The sequence below is a fragment of the Octopus sinensis genome, linkage group LG11 (assembly GCF_006345805.1).
Source record: "Octopus sinensis linkage group LG11, ASM634580v1, whole genome shotgun sequence".
Taxonomy (NCBI): Eukaryota; Metazoa; Mollusca; class Cephalopoda; order Octopoda; family Octopodidae; genus Octopus; species Octopus sinensis.
In genome coordinates this window covers 15,580,231-15,589,055 of record NC_043007.1, presented here as the reverse complement: position 1 = coordinate 15,589,055, position 8,825 = coordinate 15,580,231, and the positions used below count along the sequence as shown (strand labels likewise).

Sequence of the window (8,825 nt, the reverse complement as noted above, 5' to 3'; positions counted from 1 at the left end):
TATATTACAGACGCAGTTGAGGCTGTGTAGTCAGAAGCTTATTCCCACTCCTATGGTTCCGGGTTCAGTCCCGCTGCGTGCCACCTTGGACAGTTGTCTTCTACTATACTTTCGTCGGCCCAAAGCCTTGTGAATGGATTTGATAAACGGAAACTGAAAGAATCCCGTCGTATATATATATATATGTATGCGTCTTTGTTCGTGTGTATTTGTCTCCCCGCACCTACCGCTTACTTCTTATACATACTCGTAACTTAGCGGTTCGCAAAAAGATACCCTAGATTAAATACCAGGCTTTAAATAATAAGTACTAGGGTCGATTTGTTTGACTAAACCCTTCAAGGTGATGCTCCAGCATGACCGCAGTCCAATGCCTGAAACATGTGAAAGATACACATAATACATACATACATATCTATATATATGTACGTATATATGTATATGCACGCATGTATATCTGTACGTATATATGTATATGCACGCATATATATGTATATGCGGCGAGCTGGCAGAAACGTTAGCGCGCCGGGCGAAATGCGTAGCCGTATTTCATCTGTCGTTACGTTCCGAGTTCAAATTCCGCCGAGGTCAACTTTGCCTTTCATCCTTTCGGGGTCGATAAATTAAGTACCAGTTACGCACTGGGGTCGATGTAATCGGCTTAATCCGTTTGTCTGTCCTTGTTTGTCCCCTCTGTGTTTAGCTCCTTGTGGGTAGTAAATAAATATATATATGTATATGCACGCATGTATCTATGAATCTATGTATGATGTGTGTGAGTATGCTTGTGTGTGTGAATATATTTTATGCCCGTTGAGTATCCCTAGTGTCAGTTTTGGTTTGCAGTCCAGATGAAAGTGTACAACATTCACATCTTACTATATGTAAAGAATCCATTAAATTCAAGCTCTTCCCCTGCAAATTATTTAAAACGGGAATTCTGAATGTGTTGACAGCTCATTCCACATCAAATTTGAACCATTAGCTACTTATGTTTTCGAAAGATATGTCTTCTATCGTGGCCAGTCATTGTATAGGTCTTTATTTTACCGACTTTTGCAGAAATAAAAGCGAATAGTTTCACATTTGAACTCACAATTTAAGAGACCGCAACCAAATCAAACATGCATTTTGTTCAACGCCCGAATGTGTTTACCTACCTCCACCCACATTCGATTTGATATTTCTTTAAAGAAAAGAAGAATGCAAGCTCCAACATGGCACCCACATGAAAGTTCCTATCTGAATGTAGTATAATTACATAGCGTTAGTATTACTGTTTAGACTCAGATCTCTTTCGATCGAGCTGACCTTACGATCAAAAGTACTTCAGCTGTGACCATTCTGTTTATTTATTGTTTGTCAATGAAACGCTGAGAATGTTAGTATTCACACACACACGCCATTATTGGCCACTATGCATTACCTGCACTGTATATAGGAAATGCCATATCTACTCTCTGTGTATGTTTCTCTCTTTGTCCACACACTAAGAGATACGCACAAACACACACACGTACACAGACACGCACACACATTAAGACACACCCACATATATATTCATCCCCCAGTGTGACCCGGTGTAAGAATACTACCTGGCACCTTAGTTGTTTTTGTATAGTCCACTCTGCTGCAAAAAATTCGGGCAAGGAACTGCAGCAATGACCACTACGTAGATGTGGAACAAAAATCTTGACAACTCAGGAAATAAATTCAAAGTTTGCAGATTTTTGTTTTATTAGGTGCAGACAGTAGTTCTTCCATCCGGGAATTGCTTCAGTTATAACACACGAACTCAGATCAAATTACTTGCTAGACAAATACTACTCTGAAATATAATTACATAGTTAGTTAGAAAGTAAACTTAACAAGCAATATATTTCTCAAAATCTTACATAAGAATGTCAATTTGATAACTAAACTGAAGACATTTATTATGATACTTCAAAATTCTCTGCCTTAAAGCTGATACTTTTATTCGTGTTTACCAGCATCACTAAAATTTCGTTTTTATATCATCTGCAGCAAGACAAGGTTAGAATAGATAAAATGATCGATATCTGACATTCCTTCTCACACTCGCAAGGACTTGACTTTCCTGAATACCAGCAGCAAACGCTCCTGATTTGACTCAACAAGACCGAACTACCTTTAAATTAAAACTCGAAGTTTGTAGTTGGCTTGAATACGTCATGGGTAAATTCAAATACTTTGTTTTCGTTCATGCGTTTATGAGACTAACAGAAATATTAAATAAATGCGCCCTTTTAAAGTCTAGCCAGGCTCATGGGCCCGATTTCCCGTCCATGACGCCTGTCCATCGCAGCGTTACTCATTTTTGCCAGCTGAGTGGACTGGAGCAACGTGAAATGAAGTGTTTTGCTCAAGAACACAACGCGTCACCCGGTCCAGGTATCGAAACCACAATCTTACGATCATGATGTTGATACCCTAACCACTCAGCCACACACCTCCACAACAGAAGTATTAGTCACTATCATTATTAATGAGAATTATATTGTTGATAAGCTTTATGCTGTTCTTAATCAAGGAGAGCTATGATCAAGGGCGTCCCAGTCGAAATCATCCAGTATTTTATTCTAGATAAACACATGTCTATAGCTACACTGTCTCATGTAGTTTTTTTTATGCAGGTTTTCCAACAGCGGCGGGTTTATACTTGATGAGGCTCTAAGACATACATAAATCTTAGATGAGGGTTACTAAAGCATGGCAATATGATAGACTGTGTATGGCTTTCAATTATTTTGAGGTTCCTGTGAATTGGGAGCTTCGAAGCTCTAGTTGTATTTAAATCCAGTATCGTTTCTATCATGAAGATCAGAAACAAAATCTAGCGTTATTATTATTACTTAACCTATTTCTTTATTACCCACAAGGGGCTGAACATAGAGGGGACAAACATGGACAGACATAGGTATTAAGTCGATTATATCGACCCCAGTGCTTAACTGGTACTTAATTTATCGACCCCGAAAGGATGAAAAGCAAAGTCGACCTCGGCGGAATTTGAACTCACAACGTAACGGCAGACGAAATACCGCTAAGCATTTCGCCCGACGTGCTAACGATTCTGCTAGTTCGCCGCCTTTATTATTATTACTTAACCATACATCAACTCCTATCAAAGCGAACTAATGATCAGAGGCCAATCATGACGATTCGACATTTTTACAATCATCACTGCAGTCCTCAAGACAGCAGAATATGATCTGAGAGAGATTTCGTTGCAATATCTAACTAGATCAACGACTACGTACAGGCTGGCTTTTTTATTAGTGAAAATCATGACTAAATAACGAACAAGATAACACTTTTACTGCCTTTTTATACACCTCCATCCTAAAGTCAGCACAATATATATTTTTCTGTACTTGAACACTTACATATACACATTCATGATAATATTATCCATGTAGAATACTGGTTCGTGTTGAAGGTGGCGGTAGAGGTGGTTAGCGGTGGCGCAGGAAAGAGAACTGTAAATGTTACTTTATATTTAGAGCTAAAACAAAATGGAAGTCACGAATACCAACGACGCATTGAAGCGTGGCATTGGTTAAATGATTTCAATCTCTCTCTTCATACATACACACTCAAAGGAAGAAAGACTAACAGAACTATGTATATATATATATATATATATATATATATATATGAAAGAAACGAAAAGAAGAAAAAAGATGCTTTGCAAGAAAAATCAATGAAGTAATATATATATATATATATGTATGGATGGATATGTATGTATGTATAGATATGGATGGATATGTATGTATGTATAGATATGTATGTATATACATGTATGTATATATATGTATGTATGTATATTTATATATATATATATATATATATTTGATGGATATGTATGTATGTATAGATATGTATGTATATACATGTATGTATATATATGTATGTATGTATATTTATATATATATATATAGATATATAAATAGATAGACATATATATATATGTATATATATATATATATGTATATCTATTAATATATATATATATATATATATATATCTTCTTACTTAATTGATTCTTCTGGCAAAGCATCCTTTCACCTTTGCCTTCTTTCTCCTTTTTCATTCATTTTTTCCTTTCATCGCCATGTTTGTTTTCACTGTTTTTCCCATGGTTTTACTACGTTTTAATTCATTCCATTTTCATATTTTACATTTCCACTTTTGAAGTTTCATTCTCACGTTTTTTCTTTCCACAATTCTTCTTCTTCTTCTTCTTCTTCGTCACATCAACTTTTCACCTAACCTTTCTTCTTTCTAGCTTTTTTTGTTTCACCTCAGGCTTTTTCGCTTGTTACTGCACTTACATGCTCTTTCCCTTTTATCACTGATCCTCCATTACGTCGTCTGATTCTCATTTACTACTACTACTACTACTACTACTATTACTACTATGACTACCACTGCTGCTGCTGCATTCGCAACCATTGATACTTTTCCTTCTTAGCACTTTGAATGATATACACGATTTATCATGTTTTCAAAAGCTGCTGGCAATGCACTCCCGCCTCCCATATATATATATATATATATATATTTATATAGTTATATACAAGTTGTGCAAGTGTAGCCTCGGGCCGACCAAAGCCTTGTGAGTAGATTTGGTAGACGGAAACTGAAAGAATCCTGTCGTTTATATATGCATATATCTATGTATTTTGTGTCTATCTTTGGCCCTCATCACCACTTGGCAACTGGTGTCAGTGTGTTTATGCCCCTGTAACTTAACGGTTCAGCAAAATAGACCGATAGAATAAGTATTAGGCTTTAAAATATAAATAAGTCACGGGGTTGATTTCTTCGAATAAAACCCTTCAAAGCGGTGTCTTAGCATGGCTACAGTCAAATGACCGAAACAAGTAAAAGGTAAATGATTGTGAACATATAATATATATATCTATATATATATCAACACAAACACACATGTGGATCGAAATAAGGCATTCCCACCATTTAACATGGTACATTTATTGACCATAAATGGACGAAAAGCAAACGTAATCTCAGCATTATTTGATCTTAGATCGCAGAAGGTCGATACAGATAGCGCAAGACATGCTAGCTAATGCTCTTAGAACTTGCGAATTTTACCTCTAGCCAGATTTTTCCAAACAATGCTGTCAAGAGCATTTTTGGGGTCTTCGTATTTTGTTATTCGTGTCTGTATCAGATTTCATATATTATTTATATATTTTTTGTACAATATGGAGCAAGTATGGCAGTGTGAATATGAATCTCGCTTTGGAATCACTTAATTTCGGGTCCATTTCCGCTGTACCACAGTAGGGCAAGGGGCTTCTGCTATAACGCTGGGCTGAACAATGCCTTGTTAGAGAATTCAGTAGACAAAGTCTGTGTAGAAGCCCGTCGTACAGATGTATGTCTATATACATATATGTTTGTGTGTGTATGTGCATGTACATATACATGTTTGAGTGAGTGTGTACGTATGTAGACGTTATGAACGCAGGAGGTTTTATGTCTATGTATTGTGAGAACATGGTTGCGAGTATTTTATATCTTTTATATTTTTTCTACCTTCGTTTTATTCAACGGTTTTTCATAGCGTCTATTGCCATTAATAACCGACGAGAATGTATCGTTTCCCACTGCTATCGCTTGATAACTTGTGTTAGTTTGTTTACGTCCCAGTAAGAAAGAGGTTCAGCAAAAGAGACAGATATAATAAAACCAAACTTTCACAAAATAAGTTATGGAGTCAATTAGTTCTAAACTATTGAACGCAGGGCCTCAGCATGGCCGCAGTCCAATGACTGAAACATGTCAAAGATAAAAGATAAGGACGATCAGGAGAAACATCACAAGTACGACCATTTTCAATAGCACAGACATCATAACATCGAACATATCAACACTATGACTAACAAATCATCAACTTTATCACCTCATCGCCGCATCCACCATTAATCGTTTATTTTATTTAGAAAAAAAACATATCAAGTACAGATGAAAATTTAATTCGAAATTCTCAAAAGTAAGCAAGACTCAAAACAGCAATGAACATAATAAATAAGTAAATAAATAAATAAATAGACAACCTAAGTTTATAAAATGATATACATAGTATATTTGTTTGAGGTAAAATAGTAGGTGTGTCTCACTGTTTTATCATCATCATCATCATTATCATCATCATCACCATCATCATCATCATCATTATCATCATCATCAAGACCATCATTGACGCCTTTTGAAGTAAAGATTTCGACTTGAAATACCTGAATACACACCGTACCGTAGCAGTCATAGTAGATATTGAAATATATACTTACATTATTGATAATGCATGTTTTTATTTATTTATTTATTTATATACTTGTCTTTATTGATATTTTTTAGTGTTTTTTTTTTGTTTTTAGCATTCCATTAACATCAAAAGATCTACCTATAGACACGATGTGTGCGTAGATCGTACTTATACAGATACATACACATACAAAAATACAAGCACACACACACATGCACACACACACACACACACTCACACACACACATGCGCATACGTGCATACATATGGTCACACAGTCCATAAATACTAAATGTTCGCTAGTGACTCAACAACGTAGTAATGGTAACAAGGCGTTTTTATAAGCACGTACACACACACACACACGCATACACACACACACGCTCACATACGCACACATACACATAAGCACACTCACACAAACCTAGACAATTAACAAAAGTGAGAGTTATAGACAGAGTGCGACGGCATGTTCAATCACTGATCGGATCATTTTATTAATCTTATTCCTTGCAGCCGCAATATAGCAAATGCTGATGCTGCTGCTGATGATGATGATGATGATGCATCTATTATTGTTGTTTAATATCAAGTCAGTCCTGATCAAGAAGATCTATGATCAAATCTGCTTCCGTTGTTGATATAACACACACACACACACACACACACACACACAACCATGTACTCAGCTCCGTTATCCATAGCGTCAGTGTTATTTTTATCACTGTAGGGTGTAAGGCGAGATAGATTTGGGTGCTATTTATGTTAAGTCGAACCATCATACAGAGGCTTATTTTGTTCACTTGGTGATAGTATTGACCTGTACAGAAGCGCTAGACTAGCAAACAGTAGTGTAATCAAGTCTTCCAGTGATCTGTAGTATCTCGCCACCCCCCAGTACTCTACTAAAACGACTCTAATTCGAATTATTGTACCCTTTTACCATTAAAATTGAAAGAGACGGTGTGTGTGCGTGCGTATGTGTGTGTGTGTGTGGTGTGTGTGTGTGTGTGTGTGTTGTGTGTGTGTGTGTGTGTGTGTGTGTGTGTGTGTGTGTAATTATGTATGCTAGCAAAAGCACATTCGGAAACTATTATTATAAACTTGCTGACATAGGAACATGCGCAGACATCCACAAACTCGCCTACTTATGTCTGAATAAGACATCCACATAAAGAAATATTATTTCTTTATTGCCAACAAGGGGCTAAACATGGAGGGAACAAACAAGGACAGAAAAAACGGATTAAGTCGATTACATCGACCCCAGTGCGTAACTGGTACTTTATTTATCGACACCCGGAAAGGATGAAAGGCCAAGTCGACCTCGGCGGAATTTGAACTCAGAACGTAGCGGCAGACGAAATACGGCTACGCATTTCGCCCGGCGTTTCTGCCAGCTCGCCGCCTTCCACATAAAGACATATGTATATATGCATACTTATGGACACACACACACACACACACACACACACACACTCAAACATCACATTTGTTATTAGTGTGATAGCTTCTTCAATGTTAACAATAGGCTTCACGTTAGTATTAATTTAAACGACTGAAGTAAAGATGCAGCGTGACAATACAAAAGCAACAATATACATCGATTGTGAATAATCAACTATACATAACCATTGGGCCTTTTGCTGAAAACAAATTATATAACATTTTATTTCGCTTTCTTGGTTGCAAATAATCAAATCTGTATAAACTGTCCATTAATCATATTTCAATGTGCTTACACATTTTTCGTACATATTGTTACGCCGGTTTCCGTTTTCACACGCTTGAATAATCTGAGCAACTTGAAAGTCACGGGTACGGATCAGATATATGAGTTCTTTCTTTAATAGAATATACATATCTTGCTTCATGTGTTGAAGAATTTTTACTCTCTGTAAACTGAAAAGCTCAGATATACATCGTTGTTCGTGACTTTGTATGTGTGTGTGAATAAAATTACATTTTAAATATGTTTAAAGGATAGGAGCAGATAGCATCTACTCTAAGCAAAAAGGAGGAGCAAATTCCGTGTTTCGTGTGTAATAGACAAGAAAGGACAAAGGACATTGCAAAGTTAAATGTTTTTCTCGAAATTCTAAAATTTCCTTTAGTTGTATATTGAAGCAAATTTTAGAAAATAAGATTGTTTAATAAAATGGACATGTAATGTTGGCAAGCATGCAGTGGTTCGTATTCTTTAGTTCCAGGCCAACTCTTAAATCATAAGCCTATGATCAAAGACGTTCCAGGCGTGACTACGTTGTCATATTTTCAGATATGATATATTTAAGGCTACATTGTCTAAGGCAGTCTTTATATTTCTAAATATGGCAGAGCAGAATTTGATTTATAAGTACATTACTAACTAGTTGAACGATCACGTAGAAGCTTCCTCGTTTGTTTATACAGATAGAGTATGTGTATATATATATCTGATATATACTTGAGTGCAAAAGTGAATCTGTGAATAGGTGTAATCATCAAGCAAAAGAAATTAAGGAGC

General features: G+C 36.2%; 1 long non-coding RNA gene across 1 annotated transcript in view; it reads left to right on the top strand.

The window, feature by feature from the left end:
* LOC118765326 overlaps window positions 1–8,131 on the top strand; it is a 21,228-nt gene extending 13,097 nt beyond the window's left edge. Inside the window, exon 4 of the long non-coding RNA XR_005001165.1 lies at window positions 8,121–8,131. This is a non-coding gene — a long non-coding RNA (uncharacterized LOC118765326). The remainder of the gene's footprint in view (window positions 1–8,120) is intronic.
* Window positions 8,132–8,825: the final 694 nt, after the last annotated feature.